Source organism: Gorilla gorilla, chromosome 1 (assembly GCF_029281585.2).
Source record: "Gorilla gorilla gorilla isolate KB3781 chromosome 1, NHGRI_mGorGor1-v2.1_pri, whole genome shotgun sequence".
Classification (NCBI taxonomy): domain Eukaryota; kingdom Metazoa; phylum Chordata; class Mammalia; order Primates; family Hominidae; genus Gorilla; species Gorilla gorilla.
The window spans coordinates 48,151,185-48,174,162 of record NC_073224.2 but is presented as its reverse complement, the minus strand read 5'-3'; the positions used below and the strand labels follow the sequence as shown (position 1 = coordinate 48,174,162).

The 22,978-nt window shown below is 40.3% G+C and overlaps 1 long non-coding RNA gene across 3 annotated transcripts in view; it reads right to left on the bottom strand.

Annotated features, from left to right (window-relative positions):
- Window positions 1-510: 510 nt before the first annotated feature.
- Window positions 511-22,978, bottom strand: part of LOC129528732 (uncharacterized) — a 36,856-nt gene continuing 14,388 nt past the window's right edge. For all 3 annotated transcript variants that reach the window (XR_008674020.2, XR_008674018.2, XR_010134797.1), the window contains 2 exons: window positions 2,815-4,141; window positions 511-1,360 (listed from right to left, as the gene is read on the bottom strand). This is a non-coding gene — a long non-coding RNA (uncharacterized lncRNA). The remainder of the gene's footprint in view (window positions 1,361-2,814; window positions 4,142-22,978) is intronic.

Genomic DNA, 22,978 nt, shown 5'->3' with positions numbered 1-22,978 from the left:
ATTACTTCTGTGCTTATCTGATTCCTCCTACTGAACTGGAAGCTCTTTGACCCTAGGCACAGTGTCTTATGCTTCTGTACAAACCCTGCAGTGCTTTCACAGTGTCTGACCTCAGTAGCTACTAAGTGATGAATGGATGAATGAATGGATGCAATGCAATGGGGATCTGGGGAGAAGTGAGATGCAAACAAAGGAGAAGGTGAGATCTAGTGAAATGTGAAGTGAAAGGGAGATCCAGCTAGGCAGAGAAAGTATATGGCCTGAGAACCACTGATGTCAGGGCATGAGGAATCACCAAGTTGGAAAAGCCATATTGCTTGGCATCTCAGGTTATGGCTGACAGTACCATGTTGGTTAGGAGTTGACAGCTGAGGATAAGAAACTCGGAAGCTAAAAAATAACAAGCACAGAGATAAATTTATATATATACATTTATAGTTCATCTCAAATAATGTCTTTCTACCTTAATAATGCAGGAGAGAAAGCCAGACTCTGAAGTCAGGGATGGCAGTGTGGCATGTGCCTAACAGGTGAGATTCAGCATCATGGAATGATTACTTGCTGTTAAGTTACTCTTAGCCAGGGCTTGAGAACCTATGATACCACCTTGCAACAGCTGTCCGGACCTCAGAACAGCCCCTAGTTGGTGCTAAAGTGGCTTTTGAGATCCAAGAATGTGCGGGAGCTGCAAATAAAGTGGTAAAATATATTTGCAACTGAACACATTTAAGAACTTCTTGTGACATTCAAGGCCGTAGGGGAGTGGGCCAGACATGCCCCAAGGGTAGATGTGGAAGAGGCTGCTTTTGAGATCTGCAAATGAAAAGATGAGGAAGTGAGAAGTTCAAGTTTTATTTTGGGTGAAGAAATGAAAAAGTGAAACTTCTTATTCCAGGGCTGGAAACAGAAGAGAGGCACCAGGCATGTTAGTATTGAGAAACTAACTTTTGTCTAGTTGGCTAGACTGGATCCTTTTATTCTGTGTAGACCAGAAAGTTTATTTACATTCTTCTTTACTTCTATCATTTATTCCTTCATTTTTCCTCTTTCTTTCCTCTTCTTTGTCGAGAAATGGGGCTTCTACATCTGTGAAGCAAAGTAATGGCTTCAAATTGATAAATGTGTGGCCTAGTCAATTCATGTCCACGTCCCCTTTTAAGAAAGTGAAGACTCAGCTTGTAGGTAGAAGAACCAGTGTGAACTGTGGGAGTGGGCTAGGGGGTGTCCATTCCTCAGGTGAGAACTCAAATCAAGCCTTCAGTAACACTCATAGCTCCTGTTCTGTTTTTGTGATGCATTCGGTTATTTATGGCACATTTCTATGTCTCTGCTGGACTGACGGTCATCCAGATAGACAGACCTGATGGAAGAACACAGGAAATGCTTGCTGAGTGAAATGAGTCAGATGAAAATTAATCACTTTGTGCTCTCTGAGAAAGAACTAGAGTGACAACCCTCCCCATTGTCTGAAGCTCACAGGACTAGAAGTTGAGAGTCAAGTTCAAGTCTAACTGTGGCCCTATCCAGAGCATGCTGCTTCTCCTTTCTAGCCTTCTTTTTTTTTCGTCTCTAAAGGCACTGGACTGAATAATCCCTAAAATCCCTTCCAGACATTTCACTCAGTTTTTCTATGCTTCTTTACTGTACATTTCTAAGCTTGTGAAGCAAGAAAGAGAACAGGCAACACTAGAACCCTCAGAGCTGGGCGTGTTTCCTCCAGGAAGCCTGGGTCCTGCAGATGACGCCTGGAGAGCTCACAGGCCCTGGATATTCTGGGCCACAAAGATGGGCTCAGCTGGCCCTGGGCCCAGACTGAGTTTAGGGGCAGTATGGATTTTTTATAAAGAGAAAAGTTTTGTTTGATAAGTGTACACAAAACTCAGGGTTGCTGAGTGAAGCTGACTTTGTGCTGATTCCCTGTAGCCATGTGGAAAACACAAGTCAAGTGTGAGTCATACATCAACATATTTCATGATTCTTAAGTTGCAAGGTGTTTTGTTTTATTTTTATTTTATTTTTTATTTTTGCCTTGTTTAGAAAACTGGCCCTTTCTCCTCTAAATGCCTCTTCCAATCTGCTGCCTTTGCCCATTATAACTACATCTAGAGGATGCCTCTGGACATGCTATGGTCACTGCTTTGGTCCCACCAAACTCCTTTTCCTTGCCACTCCCAGCTTACCCTCCCTCTCTTTTCCTGAAACCCTCGTCCTCCCAAGTTTTATGGAAATCAATCTTAAAGGAATGCTGCTCATTTAATTCACTCTAGTTCTCATTAGACCTGCTATCTGATTTCACAATGTTCCGGGTTTGTGAGCCAGTGCCATTTTATGACTGTATTTTGTTTGAGTTTTATAGGAAGCACACACACAGACACGAATATCAAGCAACTGATACTACGCTTGTTTTAAGTACCAATGTAAAGTCACAACTAAAACCTAAACTTGCCCTTCTCCTGAACCATGCCTACTGATCCAGCTCTACAATGTGCTCTGGAAGGGGCCCTGGGACAGCCATCTCCTGTCCCTCCAATGTTCCGTCAAGCCCAGAAACCCACATGTAACCCCTGCCACCCTGCACGGGAGGGGAGAAAGCTTATCTGAACACTAAATTCATTATACTCAAAGGCAACATTTGTCCAAAAGCCAAAAAGAGCAAATGGAACAAAATAACAACTAGTGTCTGTGTATCACTGTATAATTTGCAAACCACTTTCCCACAGGCTGTCTCTCAGAGGCATTACCCCTGCCCTTTGAGAATATGTAGACTATCTCCATCGTGTGGGTGAGAAAACAGGCTACAAAAGTTTAACTTACTTTTCCAAGGTTTTCTCATTATTAAATGGCAAATTCAGGCTTTAATCCCAGGTTTGCCTCCTATAGATTCCACGGAAATTTCATGGCAAGGAAATGATGTCCACAGTAGATGAATATAGGCTGTAGGACAGACTAAGTATTTTTACTGCATTTAAAAAATAAGTTGTGCCAATTTTGTTTTATTAGTTTCAAGGTAAAACAGCAATTTTTTCAAACATCAGAAAATATGTGTTCTTTTCTATATACTTAGATAAATGTTCAGCTGAATCACCAGATCTGACTGCCAATTTATGTGGCTATGAATTTTTTATATACTTTTTTTTTTAGATCAGTTTTAGGTTCACAGAAAAATAAGCAAAAGATACAGAGATTTTCCATGTGTTCGCCACCCCCACACAAGCCTAGCCTCCTCCATTATCAACATTCCCCACCAGAGAGGTACATCCAAAAATCCACAGTTTACATTAGAGTCCACTCTTGCTTTTACTGAGTTTATTAGACTGGGTTTCAGTATTCCTTAGAGCTTGGTAATTCTAAGACATCTACTATGATTGGTCACTAAAGACCACAAAATATCATGAGCATTATTTTATTCATGCATTAAACAAACACTTTTAAAATCCATGTTGAGTTCAAGGTCTCGTGCTAGTTGTCATTGTACCAAGACCTGCCCCCTTGCCCCTCAACACACACTGCAATCAAACATGTACCACTCCATCCCCAATCTGCCTGTATCATGACCAAAGCCTGAGCACTGTCTTCATAAACCTTCTCCAAGTCACTGCCAAAGAGTTCTCTGTCAAAGGCTACCATGAAGTAGTTTAAAGGGCTTTTGGGACTCCTGGATAAAGCCAATTCAAAAGAGACTCTGGCAGTAGGTGGTACCACTACCTTCCTAAGAACCCCTGGCACCCCACCTCTCTCCCTGGATGCACCACTCTTAGCTTTTATTATCTACAAACTAGGGTACTTTATTTCCTCTCAGCCTGTTTCATAAATCCAAAGCCATTCTATGAGCTGCAATACTAGTTGGTGGATTAAAACTACAATCTGGACTGGCAAGCTGCTAGTCAGTAATGTGCTTTGGGAGCAGGAAGGCTGGTGGAGGGGGATGAGAGTAGAGGGAGGGAAGGAGATGGGGGCGGGGAGGACAGTGCTGTCCAGTCCTGCATTGTGCCACAAGAAAGGTAGAAGACAAGGCCATTGTGTTTGCTCAGTGGCTCTTCTTTGGTTTTGTTCTTTTCTCCAGTGTCTGACAGCACGTGGGCCGGGGACTTGTTTCATTGTTTAGGTTCTCTCTTCTCTCTGTGTTGTCAACGGCACCCATCTACAAAGAGACAGCCAAGGAATAGTTTGTTTGTTAAGAAAATAAAAAGGAAAATTCTTTTGTTTCCTGTTTCTGTGCAGCTTGGAAACAGCCCTCACAAAGAAAGATTTTCAAAGAAATGCTTCATCATTCAGAGACAGTTCAGTCCGTTTATTTCTGACCCCATCAACCTTCTGATCTAGGTTTCTTCCCAGTGCTTCTTGCCCACCACCAAGAAGAGCCACCTAAAACCTGGGCTCTAAAAAAAAAACTGTAGACAGACCTCCTAACAAGATGGGCTACTGCCTGGCACCACCATAATTTATTTATTGATTATAATGGGCAGGAACTTGGCTTATTTATGGCAGACTTTTCTGAGTATTTATTGATACTGCTAATTCTTGGCAACCAGAAGGGAGAGTTGGCAGGTTCAGTAATCCAAAGAGTGGCGCTATGAAGCTCCATCCTCAGAATAGCACCAAGGAAGCAAATGATTTGTGATGCTCAGAAGCAATTGTGAATATTCAACTAGAGTTTAGGCTGAGGTGATTTCCCAAACAAATCATTACAGAGAGAGAATGTAGGGAAATAAAGAAAGGTGTTGCTAGATAATATTTACCCCAGCCCTGAGGCCAGGCTGAGTTCATGCAACCCTAAAAATAAAGCAGTTCAGATGGTGAGTTTGGGCCTACTGAATCAGAGGGAATTCTGTGATTTGGATGTCACATCATATTTACAAGGCTTGTCCCTGTGGTGCCATTCACTATATGGAATTTTTAATTTAAAAATTAAGAAATAAATTATTAACATAGACTCTGACACATGGGTGGTAGCAACCATCCAGGTTGGCATATTAATGTCTGCAACTATTGGTTGCTGGACTATAACACCTACTGGCAAAGTTTAGGATTACATCTCATCACAGACCACTTATTATTCGTGCAGTCAGTATAGTCCCTCAATAGTTATTAAGCACTTATTGTGTGCCCAGCATTCTTCTAAGCTCTGGGGTTACAATGGTAAAGAAAGACTGACACATTTTTTGTCCTATGAACAGAAAACATATTGAGGTGAGACAGATAGATATAATCAAATAAATATATAAGACTATTTCAGATAGTAGTAAGTGCTATGAAAATTAACAAAATTTAGTAATGTAATAGAAAACAGAGCTACAGGGCCAACGGTGGGACTGCCTTACTTGGGGTAGTTATGCAAAATCCGACATTGGGATGAACCCAGAATGAGAAAGAGTGAACCATACAGAAACCTAAAGGATCAACATTTCAGGAAGAGAAGACGTCAGGTACAAAAGGCATGAGATGGGACCTGTCTTAGTCCATTCTGTGCTGCCGTAACAGAATACTACAGACTGGTTAATATATAATGAATAGAAATATGTTTCTTCCAGTTCTGGAGGCTGGGAAGTCTAAGGTCAGACACCAGCACGTTCATTGGTGAGGGTCTGGCCTCTGTTTCCAAGATGGCACCTTGAATGTTGCAGTCTCTGTGCTGGGGCGGGGGATGCTGTGTCCTTACATGGCTGAAGGAAGAAGGGGAAAGGGTACAAACTGCACTCCCTCTCTCAAGCTTTTTTTAGAAGAGCACCTAATCCCATTCATGAGGAAGGAGCCCTCATTGCCTAATCACCTCTTAAAGGTTACATTTCTTAATATTATTACATTGGCAACACAAGATTTTGGAGAGGACACATTCAAACCATAGCAGAACTCATTTTATGTGTTTGGGAAACAGAAAGAAGGTTAGTAACACTAAGAGTAGAGAGTCTGGGAGAGCATGGCAGAAGACAAGATCAGAGAAGAGTATGTAGGAAGCCCACCATGGTATTGGGTGCCTACAGTCCCAGTTCATGGGAGGCTGAGGCGGAGGATCCCTTGAGGCCAGAAGTTCAAGGCTGCAGTGCTCTTTAACTGCATCTGTGAATAGCCGCTGCATTCCAACCTGGGCAACATAGCGAGACTGTCATTTGGGGTTTTCAAAAGAAGTACATAGTAAAATTAGGATTAGAAGTTTGGATTTTATTTTAAATGTCCTAGAAAAACTAGATGGCTTTCAGAAAGAAAGTGACAAGATATTATTTCAGGTTTCAGATGATCATCCTGCTGCTATGTGGAACATATAAGCAAGGAACACCAGCCGGAGGCTGAGCAGTTGTCCAGGCAAGAAGTTATGGTGGCACTGGTTATGATGGCATTTATTTTTTTGTATAGAGGTAGAGATGGAAGAAAGATGTCAAATTTGAAATAGATAAGAGGACAGTTTTAAGAATTTCTAAATATAGAATCACAACACATTGCTTTATACTTTAGATTTGCAAAATTAATATTTGAACTAAGTATTTTACTGATACTTAGTAAATACTTAGCACTAGACTCAACTGTCTCCTTCCAAAACCCCTCCAACCCATTCTAAATTTCTCTAAAAACTAAGTACCTATTACCAATAGCATAGAAATTAAGAGGCTCAATTCAACTATCAAATGAGCCTGTTTTCAAATTTTTATTATACCAATTAGCAGTCCTGAGGTCTTTGGCAAGTTATTAAATTTCCTGAGCCTCAATTTTATCAACTGAAAATGGAGATAATAATAGGAACCACCTCACAATTGTTGTGGGGCCTAGCTCACATAGTGTATGTACATAGCCCGCTTGTAGACACATAACAAATTCTCAATACACATTAACTAGCATTCTTCTTAAAACTTCTTCCAGGTGGAAGTAGATGCCTTATCATTACAGTCTAATCTGTAAGACACATAAATGTCTTGCCGGACTTGCATATTCACAGAGCAACCTTGAAATTTTCAAATTGCCAAAAGTGTAGCTTTTATTTTTTTCATTTTTAATTGATGTATAAATAACACACATAAACTGCATGTATTCAAAATTTACAATTCAATTTTTTTGTATAAATATATAACTGTGAAACCATCAGCATGATTGAGATGATGAGCATGTTCACTGTCTCCAAAAGTTTCCTCGTGTTCTTTTGTGGCACCTCTCTGTCCCTCTCTGCAGCCCTGACACTAGCCCCTAGGCAACCACTGATCTTTCACTCTTGATTGGTTTCCATGTCATAGAATTTTATGTAAATGAAGTCATACAGTTTGCACAGTTTTTGTTGTTCTGGCTTCATTCACACAGTCATGCATTCCTTTTAATTGCTGAGCAGTGTTCCATTGCATGGATGCACTACAGTTTGTTTATAACTGCTGATGGACATTTGGGTTGTTCCTAGTTTTTTATTATCACAAACAAGGCTGCTATGAACATCCATGTATAAATCTTAGTGTCGTGTCTTAGTCTATGCTGCTGTTACAGAACACCTGAGAATGGGTAATTTATAAACAACATAAATTTATTTCTCACAGTTCTCAAGGCTGAGAAGTCCAAGATAAAGACACCAGCATCTGGTGAAGGCTGCTGTCTGTTTCCAAGCTGGAACCTTGAATGCTGTGTCTTCAGGAAGGGAGGAACGCTGTGTCCTCACGTGGAAGAAGGAGGAAGAGTAAAAAGAGGCTGACTTTCCTCTGTCAAGTCCTTTTGTAAGGGCATTAACCTATTCATGAGGCAGACCACTCATGAGCTAAACACCTCCCAAAAGACTCCACCTCCCAACACTGTTGCATTGTAAATTAAGTTTCTGTGTTTCTTCTTTTTAGAGACAGTGTCTTACTCTGTCACCCAGGCTTGGGTGCAGTGGCACATTCATAGCTCACTGCAGCCTCCAACTCTGGTGCTCAAGTGATCCTTCCACCTTATCCTCCTGAGTAGCTGGGACCACAAGGATGTGTCATCATGCCCAGCTACTTTAAATTTTTTTTGTAGAAGTAAGGTCCTGCCATGCTGCCCAGGCTGGTCTTGAACTCCTGGCCTCAAGTGATCCTCTCACCTCCATCTCTAACACATGAATTTAGGGGAATACATTTACACCATAGCATGTGGACATATGCTTTCATTTCTCTTGGGTAAATGCCTAGAAGTTAAATAGCTGGATCTTATGGTAAATATATGATTAACTTTTTAAGTAAGTACCAAAATGATACAACTACATTTTCCAAAGTGGTTGTATCATTAAAGTGGTTGTATCATTTTACACTTCCACTAGCAATGTTTGAGAGTTCCACTTGTTGCAGTATTTGGTATGGCCAGTCTTTTTAATTTTAGCCATTCTAATAGGTGTATAGTGGTTTCTCATTGTGCTTTTAATCTGCAGTTTTGTAATGACTAATGATGTTAATTAAGCATCTTTTCATATGTTTACTTCTTTCTTCTCTGAACTCTTAAGATAATTAATTGCCTCTAAGAATTCATTAGCTTCTCTAGGCTGTCATAAGTAAATAAAGAATTAAATAGATTATAAATAGGTAGGAAGGTAGGTAGGTAGGTGGATGGATGGATAGCTATATTGATAGGTAGGTAGGTAGGTAGATAGCTACCTAGCTAAATAGATAGATAGATAGATAGATAGATAGATAGATAGATAGATAGATAGATAGATAGGAATTTGAGTTCCTATCATGTGCCAGACATGATTTTAGGCAATGAGAATAGAGTGCTGAATGAGACAAAAATTCTGCCCTTATGGAATTTCTATTCACATGACAGAGACAGGCAATAAACAATGTAATAAAATGTTAAATATATATAATTACTATGAAAAAACCCTGAATAGTATACGATGACAGATAGTGAAGGGATGAAGCAGGGATGGAGCAACATTTTAAGATGATCTCAGACTGTTACATTTATTACCTGCACCTCCTGTGAGGCCCTGAAGAGCACTGTACAGCACTGCTCTGCAGTACTATGCGCCATGGATTATGCTCAGTGCAGATTTGTTCATTATTTCTAGTCCTCTGTCCCCTTCAGAAGGGTGGGGTGTCTTAGTCCATTTGGCTTGCTATAACAAAATACCATAAACTAGGTGGCTTATAAACAACAGACATTTATTTCTCACAGTACTGGAGCCTGGGGAGTCCATGACCAAAGTGCCAACAGATTTGGTGTCTGCTGACGCCCACTTTCTGGTTAATAGGTGGTGCCTTCTAGCTGTGTCTTCACGTGGTGAAAGGACCAGCTAACATTTTGGGGTCTCTTCTATAATGATGTTAATCCCTCATGACCTAATCATCTCCCAGTGGTCCCACTTTCTAACACCATCATTTTGGGAGTTAGGTTTCAACGTACGAATTTTGGGAAAACACAAACATTTGACCATAGCAGTGGGGCTCCTCCCATCTGTCTTGTTGCCTGGTGAATTTTTCACATGTGGCTCAGGGTCAAGAACATGGTAGGCATTTGTTTAATAGATATCAATTAGATAAATTAATGGAGGAAGGGAGGAGTGAATGGTTCACAGTAGGAATGTAATGTGCAGGGAGAACTCAGTACCAGAACTGAGGCAAGAATTCAGACTTACCAAGGCCTCTTCTGCCAGCTTCCTCTTCTTGGCAGAATGCCTGTGCCGCAGCTCATCCAGACAGTTGTGTTCATTCCTTTTGGTCCAGATGAGATGCAGGTGCTCTCCTGAGTATCTTTGTCTCCACCATAGAATTATTTGATTCTAGGTAACATCAATGGCTCCAAACCCTCTCCTTGTGGCCTTACTATGTGGCATTTACCACACTCTGTATCATGAGTGATGTGGGAATTATGCTTCTTGAGATGAGAAAGAAGCCCAGATCATCAACTTTGTGACCCTCTCGGCCCCATTTCAGTATCAGATACGTAGAAGCTCAGTAAATATTTATTGTATTAAATTGAATCCTAAGTCCCTCTAAATGATTCAAGATGTCAGTGAAATACCCTGCACCATTCCAAAAGGCAGAACAAGAGGAAACATCCTATGTTCCTGAAGCACGACTGATTAGACTTAAGAAAATTTTTTATTTTGGTCCTCTAAGTTGTTTAAACAAACTCATTCATATAATTTATATTTGGCAACTTTTGAAAACAGGAGACATTTTCACTCTGAAATAATTTTGAAGTCTTCCAAAGAAGAGACAGAGGCATGGATGAGATGACCTTTAAAAGTTGTTTGCAATGTGTTCAAGACGTGTCACTTGTTTATCTGTAGGTGACATCCTCAGTGAGCTCAAGTTCCAAGCCCATAGAGCTGCATGGGCCACCAGAGTCCTCCGAGGCCCCTGGCAAGCTGCAGATCCTGCCTCCCTGTCTCAAAGTTTACAGCCACTGCAAAGGTCAGGAATTGTGGTCCTCACATGGAAAAGATGAGACAGCCAGGGAGCAGGCAAGTTTGCAACCCAGAGCTCTCTTGAGGAACACAGAGCAAAGCCAGCAGCCAAGGCGTGTTGTTTCCGTCATAATGTGTGCTGCACAGTGTGGAAGAGTTTTATGGTGGCCCTGGCCTGGAGCTGTAAAGTTTATTTCTGCACATTAGTTAGTCCATTGTCCCCTGCCCCCAATATCTCTTTCATCTTCTTTAGGTAGACTTGTCAGGATCCTCTTTTAAACACAAGCCAACTCGGGTGGGACAGAGTTTGTATATCAGCACCTTAATAAATGATCTTCTTTTAAACACAAACCAACTGGGGCAGGGCTGCTTGTATATCAGAACCTTAAAGAAGGCACTAATGTGGCACCCATGGCATCCTAGCCTGTCTTCCTCATTATATGCTGTACTATGAGAATCTAAATAATCTCAGTCTCTCCTGCCTGTGCACTGACTCTGAGGATGCAGTGAACTAACAATAGGTAGAATCATTGCAGACAAAAAGTAGCATCTTTGCATTGCATGGTGTGTTGGGGAAAACGAAGAATTGTATCTGTGTTCACATTTTTACTTCTACAAAAAGCTGTGTTTCTCCCCAGGCCATGATCCCTGAATCCAAAGAAAAATATTTTAATGCAATTGGGAAGTAAGGAGGAGAGAAGAAAAAATGTGGTGCAATATTCTCATCCAGAAGATGGGGATAAAATATCATCTTCTTTATGGGTATTTTGATGATTAAATTGTAAGATCCACATAAAGAGCTCAACACAGAAACTGGTACCTGGAAAGTGATCAATAAATGTTACATAGAATTATTACCTGCTATAACTGTTATGCCCAACTTTCTGGGAAGTTCACTGGACATGGAGGGAGGGAGAGGGAGATGAAAGGGTAGGAATAAAAATAATACAAGTGAGAACACATTTCTTGCTGAGAGGCAATGTAATGTAGCAGAGAAAGTGCTAATGTTGAGTGCTAGACGAGCCTGATATGTTGTGGGAATGAAAGGCAGGTTAAGAGGGAACACTCAATACATGTTGGTTCATTTTTCTTACTTCTATCTTTCATTTAACTGATTTGTTCTCAATAGGAAATACTTTTTGTCTGAAATTACTTCACAATTCTTCCATAACTAGGTTCAAATCCACAACTATTGATTTCTTCTCTCTCTTAAGAGACAGGGCCTCATTCTGTCTCCCAGGTTGGAATGTAGTGGCACAACCCTAGCCTTGAACTCTTTGGCTCAAGTGATCCTCTCAACTCAGCCTCTCAAGTATCTGGGACTAAAGGTACATGCCCACTAGGCTGAGCTAATTTTTTAAATTCTGTTTTTATTTATTTATTTATTTGTTTGTTTGTTTATTTATTTATTTCCACTTTATTCTCCACTTGAGGAGAGGAGAGGGAAAAGGAGAGAGTAGAGATGGATGCTTACTTTGTTGCCCAGGCTGGTCTGGAACTCCTGGCCTCAAGTGATCCTCCCGCCTCAGCCTCCCAAATAGATGGGATTACAGACATGAGCCACTGCCCCTGGCCCCTGATTCTCTTTTAATTAGGACAATCCTGGTTTCCAATGCCAGTTGTCCTGTTTACTAAGCATATGGTCTTGCATATGTGACTTAACCACACAGGGGCTAAATACCTGATACATAAAATAGAGATGCTAACCCCTATACCAGAGGGTTATTAGGATGATCATATAAGATAACACATGGAGCGGGCTTATCATACAGTGGTACTCAATAAATGGTATCATTGGTAGAGTTCCCTAAGCATAGCTGGGTTGCAGGAGTGACTGCTAAAACAATTACCCTGGCTAGCATTTATGGGATTTTTACTAACAAAGAGGAAAAATAATTTGCTTCATCTAAAATCTTGACAAGTGAGCTATAAATGAAAGAAGATGTGTACACCCTAGAGAGGGAGGGCATTCAGCTCTTGTGGTCCTACAGAGGTTTGTCTCCATTCCTGAAAATCTCTTTCATTGCCTCTTTTGATGAAATGAACAACATTCCTACCAACTGACTGTATAATACTACAGTTTCTCTCTGGCTTGCTTGTTGCTTCCTATTGAACTCTCTGGGGAATATCATGCCCCACTTGCGGATATGTTGTACTCACTCTGGGTCATTAAGTCCTTCCCTTATCAATACCAATGGCACACAGAAGCAGCTCATGGCAGGTGTTTACTTCTTCTGAGATGTGTTAACCTCAGGTCTTGTTGGACTGGTATTTACCACAATGGCTCTATTTTGTGGATTAAAAAACCTGAAGCTCATGGGTTAGAAATGAGTAGGTAAAAGCTCTAATGAGGAAATAACATAGAAAGACAATGAATTTCAGGTTGTTCTCAAGCTGCAGTGGACTTTGTTGAGTTTTTTTTCAAGTTATAAAAGCAGTTTGTGGTTATTACTCTAAGACAAACAAAACAGTTCTTATAGGAGCTGGAAAGCAGGTGCCAACCACCAGACCCATAGTACCTACCTTACTTGGAAGACTAATTACTATTGCAAAAACTACTCTTTATTGTGCTCTAGCTGAATAGAAGAGTTTAACATCTTAATCTCTTAGAATTAAAATCTGCATGATATTCTGGCCCTCATCAACCCACAGCAAGAAGGCTCGTTAAAACCTGGGCAGAATAGGAGGTGAAGCAAGATGGTGTTAGAGAAGGCTTCAATGATCATCCCCCCAGACAAGGACACCAAGTTAACAGCTATCTACACACACAAAAAAACACCTTCATAAGAACCAATAAATAGGCGAGCACTCATAGTACCTGGTTTTAACTTCTTAGTGCTGAAAAAGACACTGAAGAGGTAGAAAGAAACAGTCCTGAGTCGCTGACAACACCCCTCTCCCACCCCTGGCAGCAGTGGCCTGGTGCAGAGAGCCTCTTTGGGTGCTGGGGCGGGGAGAACCCAGCAATTCTGAGGCATTGAACTCAGCGTTGTCCTGTTAGAGCAGAAAGGAGAACTGGGTCAAACTCAGCTGATGTCTGCCCACAGAGGGAGCATTTAAACCAGCCCTAAACAGAAGCTAGTCATGGATCCCAGCAGTCAGAACTTGTGCCTGCAAATCTCACCACAGAGGGCTACAGTGCTCTGTGACTCCAGGTAAACTTGAAAGGCAGTCTAAACCATAAGGACTGCAATTCTTAGACTAGTCCTAGTGTTGAATTAGGCCCAGAAGCAGTGGACTGGGGTGGGCGTGGTGGGGAGGTGGCGTGGATGCAACCTACTAAGACACCAGCTGGGGCAGCCGAGGGAGTGCTGGCATCACCCCTCCCCTAACCCCAGGCTCCACAGTTCGTGGCTCCAAAAGAGACCCCCTTCTTCCACTTGAGGAGAGGAGAGGGAAAAGTGGATAGGACTTTGTCTTGCATCTTGGATACCAGCTCATCCACAACAGGATTGGACACCAGTCAGAGTTGTGAGGCCCCCATTCCAGGCCCTAGCTCCTAGACAACATTTCTAAACACACCCTGGGCCAGAAGGGAACCCACTCCCTTGAAAGAAAGGACCAAGTCCTGGGAGCATGCATCACCTGCTAACTGAAGAGCCCTAGGGCCCTAAATAATGAGCAGCAATACCCAGGTACTACATCAAGGGCCTTGGGTCAGCCTCTGAGACTTGCTGGCTTCAAGTGAGACTCAGCCCATTCCCAGCTGTAATGACTATGGGGCAAAACTCCTCCTGCTTGAGAAAAGCAGAGGCAGAAGTAAAGGGGACTTTGTCCTGCACCTTAGATACCAGCACAGCCACAGAGGGGTAAAGCATCAAACAGGCTCTTGGGATTCCTGATTCTAAGACTTGACTCTTGGACAGCATTTCTGGACCTGACTGAAGCCAGCAGGGAGCCCACTGTCCTAGAGGGTGAGTTCCAGGCCAGGCAGCATTCACCATGAGCTGACTGAAGTGCCCCTGGACCTTAAGGAAACATGGGTGGTAGTCCAGCAGTACTCCTTGTGGCCTGGGGTGGTGGTGGCTACAGGGAGAGGCTCCTTTGCCCTTAGAAAGGGGAGGGAAGAGTGGGAAGGACTGTGTCTTATGGTTTGAGTGCCAGTGCAGCTGTAATACAGTAACACCAGATAGACCTCTAAGGTCTTTGACTCTAGTCCCTGACTCTTGGATAGCACCTCTGGACCCACCTGGGGCCTGGGGGACCTCACTATCCCGAAAAGAAGAATACAGGCCTGGTTGGCTTTACCACCTGATGATCGTAGAGCCCCAGGGCCTTTAGAGAACATAGGCAGTAGCCAGGGAATGGTTACAGCAGGCCTTGGGCGAGTCCCAGAGCTGTGTTGGATTCAGGTCTGACCCAGCCCAGTTGTATTGCTGGTGGTGCTTGTGTCACTCCACCCCCAGCTTTATGTGGCTCAGAACAGAGAGAACAATTTCATTTGTTTGGGAGAAAGTAAGGGAAGAGAACAAGAGTCTCTGCCCGGTAATCCAGAGAATTCTCCCAGATCTTGTCCAAGACCATCAAGTCAGTAACTCTATGAGTCTGTAAGAATCACAGCATTATTGGGCCTGGGGTGTCTCCTAAAGCAGATACAGCTTAGATCACAACACCTAAGTCTTTTCAAATATCTGGAAAGCCTTCCCAATAAGGATGGCTACAAATAAGCCCAGACAGTGAAGACTACAATAAACACCTAACTCTTCAATGCCCAGATACCAAAGAACATCTACTAGCGTCAACACCATCCAGGAAAACACGACCTTACCAAATGAACTAAATAAGGCACCAGGGACCAATACTGGAGAAACAGAGATATGTGACCTTTCAAATAGAGAATTCAAAATAGCTGCATTGAGGTAACTCAAAGAAACTCAAGATCACACTGAGAAGGAGTTCAGAATTCCATCACATAAATTTAACAAAGAGATTGAAATAATTAAAGAATCAAGCAGAAATTCTGGAACTGAAAAATTCAATTGGCATACTGAAGAATGCATCAGATTTTCCCTTAATAGCAGAATTTATCAAGCAGAAGAAAGAATTAGAGAGCTTGAAAACAGGCTATTTGAAAATACAGAGTAAGAGGAGACAAAATTAAAAAAATAAAAAACAATACAGCTTGCCTACAGGATCTAGAAAATAATCTCAAGGGCAAATCTAAGACTTTTTGGCCTTAAAGAAGTGGTTGAGAAAGAGATATGGGTAGAATGTTTTTTCAAAGGAACAATACCAGAGAACTTCCCAAATCTAGAGAAAGATATCAATATCCTAGTACAAGAAGGTTATAGAACACCAAGCAGATTTAAACCAAAAAAGTCTACCTCAAGGCATTTAATAATCAAACTCCAAAAAGTCAAGGATAAATAAAGGATCCTAAGAGCAGCAAGAGAAAAGAAACAAATAACATAAAATGGAGCTCCAATATGTCTGGCAGCAAACTTCAGGGGAAACTTTACAAACCAGGAGAGAGTGGCATGACATATTTAAAGTGCTGAAGGAAAACAAAAACAAAAACAAAAGCAAAAATATTTCACCCTAGAATAGTATATCAGGCAGAAATAGCCTTCAAACATGAAGGAGAAATAAGTATTTTCTCAGACAAACAAGAACTGAGGGATTCCATGAATACCAGACCTTTCCTATCAGACGTGCTAAAGGGAGTACTTCCATCAGAAAGAAAAAGACATTAATGAGCAATAAATAATCACCTGAAGGTACAAAACTCACTGGTAATAGTAAGTAAATGGAAAAACAAAGAATATTATAACACTGTAACCGTGGTGTGTAAACTACTCTTATCCTAAGTAAAAAGACTCAAAAATAACCAATAAAAAATAATAACTAAAATAACTTTTCAAGACATCATCAGTACAATAAGATATAAATGGAAACAACCAAAAGTTAAAAAGTGAGGAGACAAAGTTAAAGCATAGAGTTTTATTAGTTTTCTTTTTGCTTGTTTGTTTGTTTATGCAAATAATGTTAAGTTGTTATTCGGTAAAATAATAGGTTATTTATAAGATAGCACTTTCAAGCCTCATGGTAACTTCAGACCGAAAAACATACAATGGACTCACAAAAAATGGAAAGCTGGAAACTACTTTATATGACCAGAGAAAATCACCTCTGCTAGAGGAAGATAGAAAGGAAAGAAAGAAGAAAGAGAAGACCAAAAAACAACCAGAAATCAAATAACAAAATGGCAGGAGTATGTCCTTACTTACCAGTAATAACATTGAATGTAAATAGACTAAACTCTCCCATCAAAAGACATAGACTGGCTGAGTAGATTTAAAAAAAAAGAAAGACCCATTGATATGTTGCCTACAAGAAACACAGCCTACAAATACACACAAAGGCTTAAAATAAAGCTATAGAAAAAGAAACCCCATGCCAATGGAAACCAAAAAAGAGCAGAAGTCACTATATTATATCAGACAAAATAGATTTCAAGAAAAAACTATAAGAAGAGACAAATAAGGTCGCTATATAATGATAAAGGGGTAAATTCAGCAAGAAGATATAGCAATTTTAAATATATACGCACCCAACAGTGGATCACCCAGATATATAAAGGAAACGTTATTAGAGCTAAAGAGAGAGCTAGGCCCAAATACAATAATAGCTGAAGGTTTCAACACTCCACTTTCTGCATCGGACAGATCTTCCAGACAGAAAATCAACAAGAAATATCAGACTTATTCTGCACTATAGACCAAATGTATCTAATAGATACTTATAGAACATTTCATCCAACAGCTGCAGAATACATATACTTTTCCTCAGCATATGGATCATTATCAAAGATAAGCCGTATATTAGGTCACAAAACAAGTTTTAAAACATTCAGATGATTAGGGCATCTTCTCTGACCACATGGAATAAAAGTAGAAATTAGTAACGAGAGGAGTTTTGGAAACTATAAAAATACATGAAAATTAAACAATATGTTCCTAAATAACCAGTGAGTCAATGAAGAAATTAGGAAGAAAATTGAAAAATTTCTTGAAATAAATTATAATGGAAACACAACATACCAAAACCAATGGGATACAGCAAACTAAGAGGGAAGTTTATAGCTATAAGTACCTATGTCAACAAAAAGGAAACACTTCAAATGAACAATATAACAATACATCTTAAAGAACTAGAAAAGCAAAAGCAAACCTAACCCAAAAGTAGTAGAATAAAATAAATAATAAAGATCAGAGCAGAAATAAGTTACATTGAAATGAGAAAAAATACAAAAGATCAATGAAACAAAAAGTTGTGTATTTTTTGAAAAGTTTAACAAAATTGACAAATCTTTAGCCAGACTAGAAAAAAAAAGAAAGAAGATCCAAATAAATAAAATCAGAAATGAAAAAGGAGGCATTACAATTGATGCTGCAGAAATTCAGAGGATCGTTAATGGCTACTATGAGCAACTATATGCCAATAAGTTGGAAAATCTAGAAGAAATAGACAAATTCCTAGATATATAGAACCTACCAACATTAAACCAGGAAAAAATCCAAAACTTGAACAGATCAATAACATGTAACAAGATTGAAGCTGTAATAAAGTCTCCCAATAGAGAATAGCCAGGACCTGATAGCTTCAATGCTGAATTCTAACAAACATTTAAAGAACTAACACCAATCCTACTCAAACTATTCAGAAAAATAGAATAGGGGGACACTACTTCTAAACTCATTTTGCAAAGCCAGTATTATCCTAATACCAAAATCAGACAAACACACATCAAAAAAAGAAAACCACAGACCAATATCTCTGATGAATATCAATGCAAAAATCTCAACAAAATACTAGCAAACTCACTTTGGGAGGCCAAGGTGAGTGGATCACGAGGTGGGTCAGGAGATCGAGACCATCCTGGCTAACACTGTGAAACCCCGTCTCTACTAAAAATACAAAAAATTAGCTGGGCATGGTGGCGGGTGCCTGTAGTCCCAGCTACTCAGGAGGCTGAGGCAGGAGAATGGCATGAACCCGGGAGGTGGAGCTTGCAGTGAGCCGAGATCATGCCACTGCACTCTAGCCTAGGTGACACAGCAAGACTCCATTAAAAAAAAAAAAAAAACTAGCAAACTGAATTCAACAATACATTAGAAAGATCATTCATTATGACCAATTGGGATTTTCTCTGGAATACAAGGATGGTTCAACATATGCGAATCAATCAGTGTGATACATCACATCAACAACGTGAAGGATAAAAACTGTATGATCATTTCAACTGATGCTGAAAAAGCATTTGATAAAATTTAACATCCCTCATAATAAAAACCCTCAAAAAACTGGGTGTAGGAGGAGCATACCCAAACATACTAACAGCCATGTGTGACAGACCCACAGTTAATATCATACTGAATAGGAAAAAAATGAAAGCCTTTTCTCTAAGATCTGGAACACAGCATGGGTTCCCACTGTCACCACTGTTATTCAAAACAGTACTGGAAGTTCTAGCTAAGGCAATCAGGCAAGAGAAAGATATAAAGGGCATCCAAATTAAAGAGAAAAAAGTCAAATTATCCTTGTTTGCAGATGATATGATCTTATATTTTGAAAAACTTAAAGACTCCTCAAAAAAACTATTGAACTGATAAAAAATTCAGTAAAGTTGCAGAATACAAAATCAACGTACAAAAATCAGTAGCATATTTATATGTTAATAGTGAACAATATGAAAAAGAAATTTAAAAGGTAATCCCATCTACAATAGTCACACATGAAGTTAAATACATAGGGATTAACTTAACCAAAGAAGTGAAAGATCTTGATAATGAAAACTACAGAACACTGATGAAAGAAATTGAAGAGGACACCAAAAAAATGGAAAAATATTCCGTGTTCATGGATTGGAAGAATCAATATTGTTAAAATGTTCATACTACCCAAAGAAATCTACAGATTCAATGCAATCCCTATCAAAATACCAATGGCATTCTTCACAGAAATAAAAAAAATTATAAAATTTATATGGAACCACAAAAGACCCAGGATTTCCAAAGCTATTCGAAGCAAAAAGAATAAAACAAGAGGAATCACATTACCTGACTTCTAATTATACTACAGAGCTATAGTAATCACAACAGCTTGGTACTGGCATAAAAACAGACCCATAGACAAATGGAACAGAATAGAGAACCCAGAAACAAATCCACACAGCTACACCGAACTCATTTTTGACAAAGATGCCAATAATATAAACTTGGTAAAAGAGTCTCTTCAATAAATGGTGCTGGGAAAACTGGATATTCATATGCAGAAGAATGAAACTAGACCCCCGTCTCTCACCATATACAAAAATCAAATAAAAATGGATTAGAGACTAAAATCTAAGGCCTCAAACTATGAAACTACTACAAGAAAACATTGGGGAAAATCTCTGGGACATTGATTTGGGCAAAAATTTCTCAACCAGTACCCCACAAGCACAAGCAACCAAAGCAAAAATAGACAAAAGGGGTCACATCAAGTTAAAAAGCTTTTGCACAGCAAAAGATACAATCAGCAAAGTGAAGAGAGAATCCACAGAATGAGAGAAAATATATTAATAACCAGAATATATAAAGAACTCAAACAACTCTATAGGAAAAAAAAATCTAAAAATTTTATCAAAAAATGAGCAGAATATTTGAATAGACATTTCTGAAAAGAAGACACACAAATGTCAAACAGGCATATGAAAAGATGGTCACTATCATTGGTCATTAGAGAAATGCAAATCAAAACTACAATGAGACATTATCTCATCCCAGTTAAAATGGCTTATATCAAAAGACGGGCAATAACGAATGCTGGTAAAGCAATGGAGAAAAGGTAACTCTTGTATACTTTGGTGGGAATGTAGATTTTTACAACTACTATGGAGAACAGTCTGAACATTCCTCAAAAAAGTAAAAATTGAGCTACCATATGATCCAGCAATCCCACTTCTTGGTATATACCCCTAAGAAAGGAAATCAGCATATGAAAGAGATATCTGCATTTCTGTGTTTGTTGCAGCACTATTTACAATAGCTAAGATTTGGAAGCAACATAAGTGACCACCAATGGAAGAATGGATAAATAAAATGTGGTACATATACACAATGGAGTACTATTCAGCCATAAAAAATAAGAACCAGTCATTTGCAACAATATGGATGGAACTGGAGATCATTATGTTAAGAGAAATAAGCCAAGCACAGAAAGACAAAATTGCATGTTCTCACCTATTGTGGTATCTAAAAATCAAAACAATTGAACTCATGGACATAGAGAGTAGAAGGATGGTTACCAGAGGCTGGGAAGGATATTGGGAGGGTGGCAGAGGGAGGTGCGGATGGCTAATGGGTACAAAATAATAGCCGGAAAGAATGAATAAGACCTACTATTTGATAGCACAAGAGGTTGACAATAGTCAATAATCACTTAGTTGTACCTTTTAAAATAGCTTAGAGTGTAATTGAATTGTTTGTAACTTGAAGGATAAATGCTTGAGGGGATGGATACCCCATTCTCCATGATATGCTTATTTCACATTGCATGCCTGTATCAAAACATCTCCTATACCCCATAAATATATGCACCTACTCTGTACCCAAAAAAATTGAAATTAAAAAACAAACATGAGCGGAAGGCAAACAATTCTGCCTGAGGAGCAGTGGTTCCACCCAGTTTTCTCTCATAGAACCCCAGTTGCTGTCTTGGAGTTGGCTTGTCTCCAAACCCTCTACTTTGTTCCATTTGTTCTGCTCGTGTAGCCTGTCTTTGCTTTTGACCAGGCCCATGCCTAGCTGTATAGCTATCTGCTAACCTGGACTTACTGCCCTGGAGTGCACACCATGCCTGCTCTCTTATGGCTGGCCTCACATGCTGAAGTCTGGACTTGGCTTCCTTCCCTGGATTCATGGTACCCGTGGGCACTTTCTGCTTTCCCTGGTGTTCCAGGGCCATTCTTCTGGCCTGGCTCTGGTTCCTGGCCTTTTCTGAGAGAAGTCCTATTTTTCTGCTGCTTGTGCTGCTGCTGCTTCTGCCAGACTGGGTTGGATTCCTTTGTACTCTTGTCTGAGCAGCTCAGAGTTTTTGTCATTTTTTTATCCCCTCACATTACCAATAAGAAGTAATTGCAAGAAGGGTAGAAAGTAGAACCAGAGTATTGTCTCCATTTTACAGATAGCTAGACTCAAATCCAAAACATTAAGGTGGCTATGTTCGTCAAATTAAGACCAGCTTAATACAGTACCAACTTCCCCTGACACTCATTCCTGCTCTCTTCTCTGCCAGTATTCTCAAGATTTGGGAGAATGCTGTTGCAGTAACACAGGAGATGAGACCCAAAGCAGGATACACCACCTGCCAATGTCTTGTTCACCCTCAGCCCTCTGACATGACCTTGGAAGAAAGAGGAAATTCTGTTTCTATGTAAAGAAGGCCATCAAGGGAAGGTTTACTGTATTTGTTTCCCAGTACTACCATAACAAAATACCACAAACTAGGTGGCTTAAAAAACCAGAAATTTGTTGTCTTATAGTTCTGGAGGCTGGTAGTTCCAAATCAAGGTGTTCAAAGGGCAATGTTCCCTCAGAAAACTGTAAGGGACTTTTATCTTGCTGCTGTGTAGCTGCTGGTGTTGCCTGCAATGTTTGGCATTCCTCAGCTTGTAGATGTATTATTCTGATGCTCCATCTTCACACAGCATTCTCCCAGTGTGGCTGTCTTCACCTGGCTGTCTTCATAGAGGATAACAGTCGTATTGAATTAGGGGCCCACCCGACTCCACTATGATCGCATCTTAACTAGTTACACCTGTAACAACCCTATTTCCAAATGAGGTCACATTTTGAGTTACTGGGGCTTAGGACCTCAACATATCCTTTTTTCAGTGACACGTAAAGTTCACTCATAAAGTGACTATTATAAATTCAGCTCATAAAGGTATTAAAATAAGTTGAATTCCCTTTTAGGAGAAGAAGTGGTCCAAGGGCATGGGGATCACAGAGCGTGAAAAGGCAAACACACCTTAAAAATGCTTTTGAGGGCCGGTCACCGTGGCTCACGCCTGTAATCCCAGCACTCTGGGAGGCCGAGACAGGTGGATCATGAGGTCAGGAGTTCAAGATCAGCCTGGCCAACATGGTGAAACCCTGTCTCTACTCAAAATACAAAAAATAGCCGGGTGTGGTGGCACGCACCTGTAATCCCAGTACTCGGGAGGCTGAGGCAGGAGAATGGCTTGAACCTGGGAGATGGAAGTTGTGGTGAGCTGAAATCGTGCCACTGCACTCCAGCCTGAGTGATAGAGTGAGACTCTATCTCAAAAAAAAAAAAATATATATATATATATATACACACACATACATATGCTTTTGAGGTTTGCATCAAGAAGCAGGTACCCAGGTATCCTATCTTCTAGGTCCCCTCCTCACAAGGCAGGAGAAGCTCACAGGCAACAGCTCCCCTGCAGGGCCTTGTAGGAAGGCAAGATCTCCTTCCTACAGCAAGATCTCCCCAACACATATTATAAAGTGAGAGGCACAGGCATTTGTCCCTTTGCTTCTGGGGAGAGTCCTGCATTCAAAACTTTTCTTGACACTTAATTCAGTCTTGTCCTCAAATTTTCCAGAATCTAGAGGCCAAAACTAAGGTTCA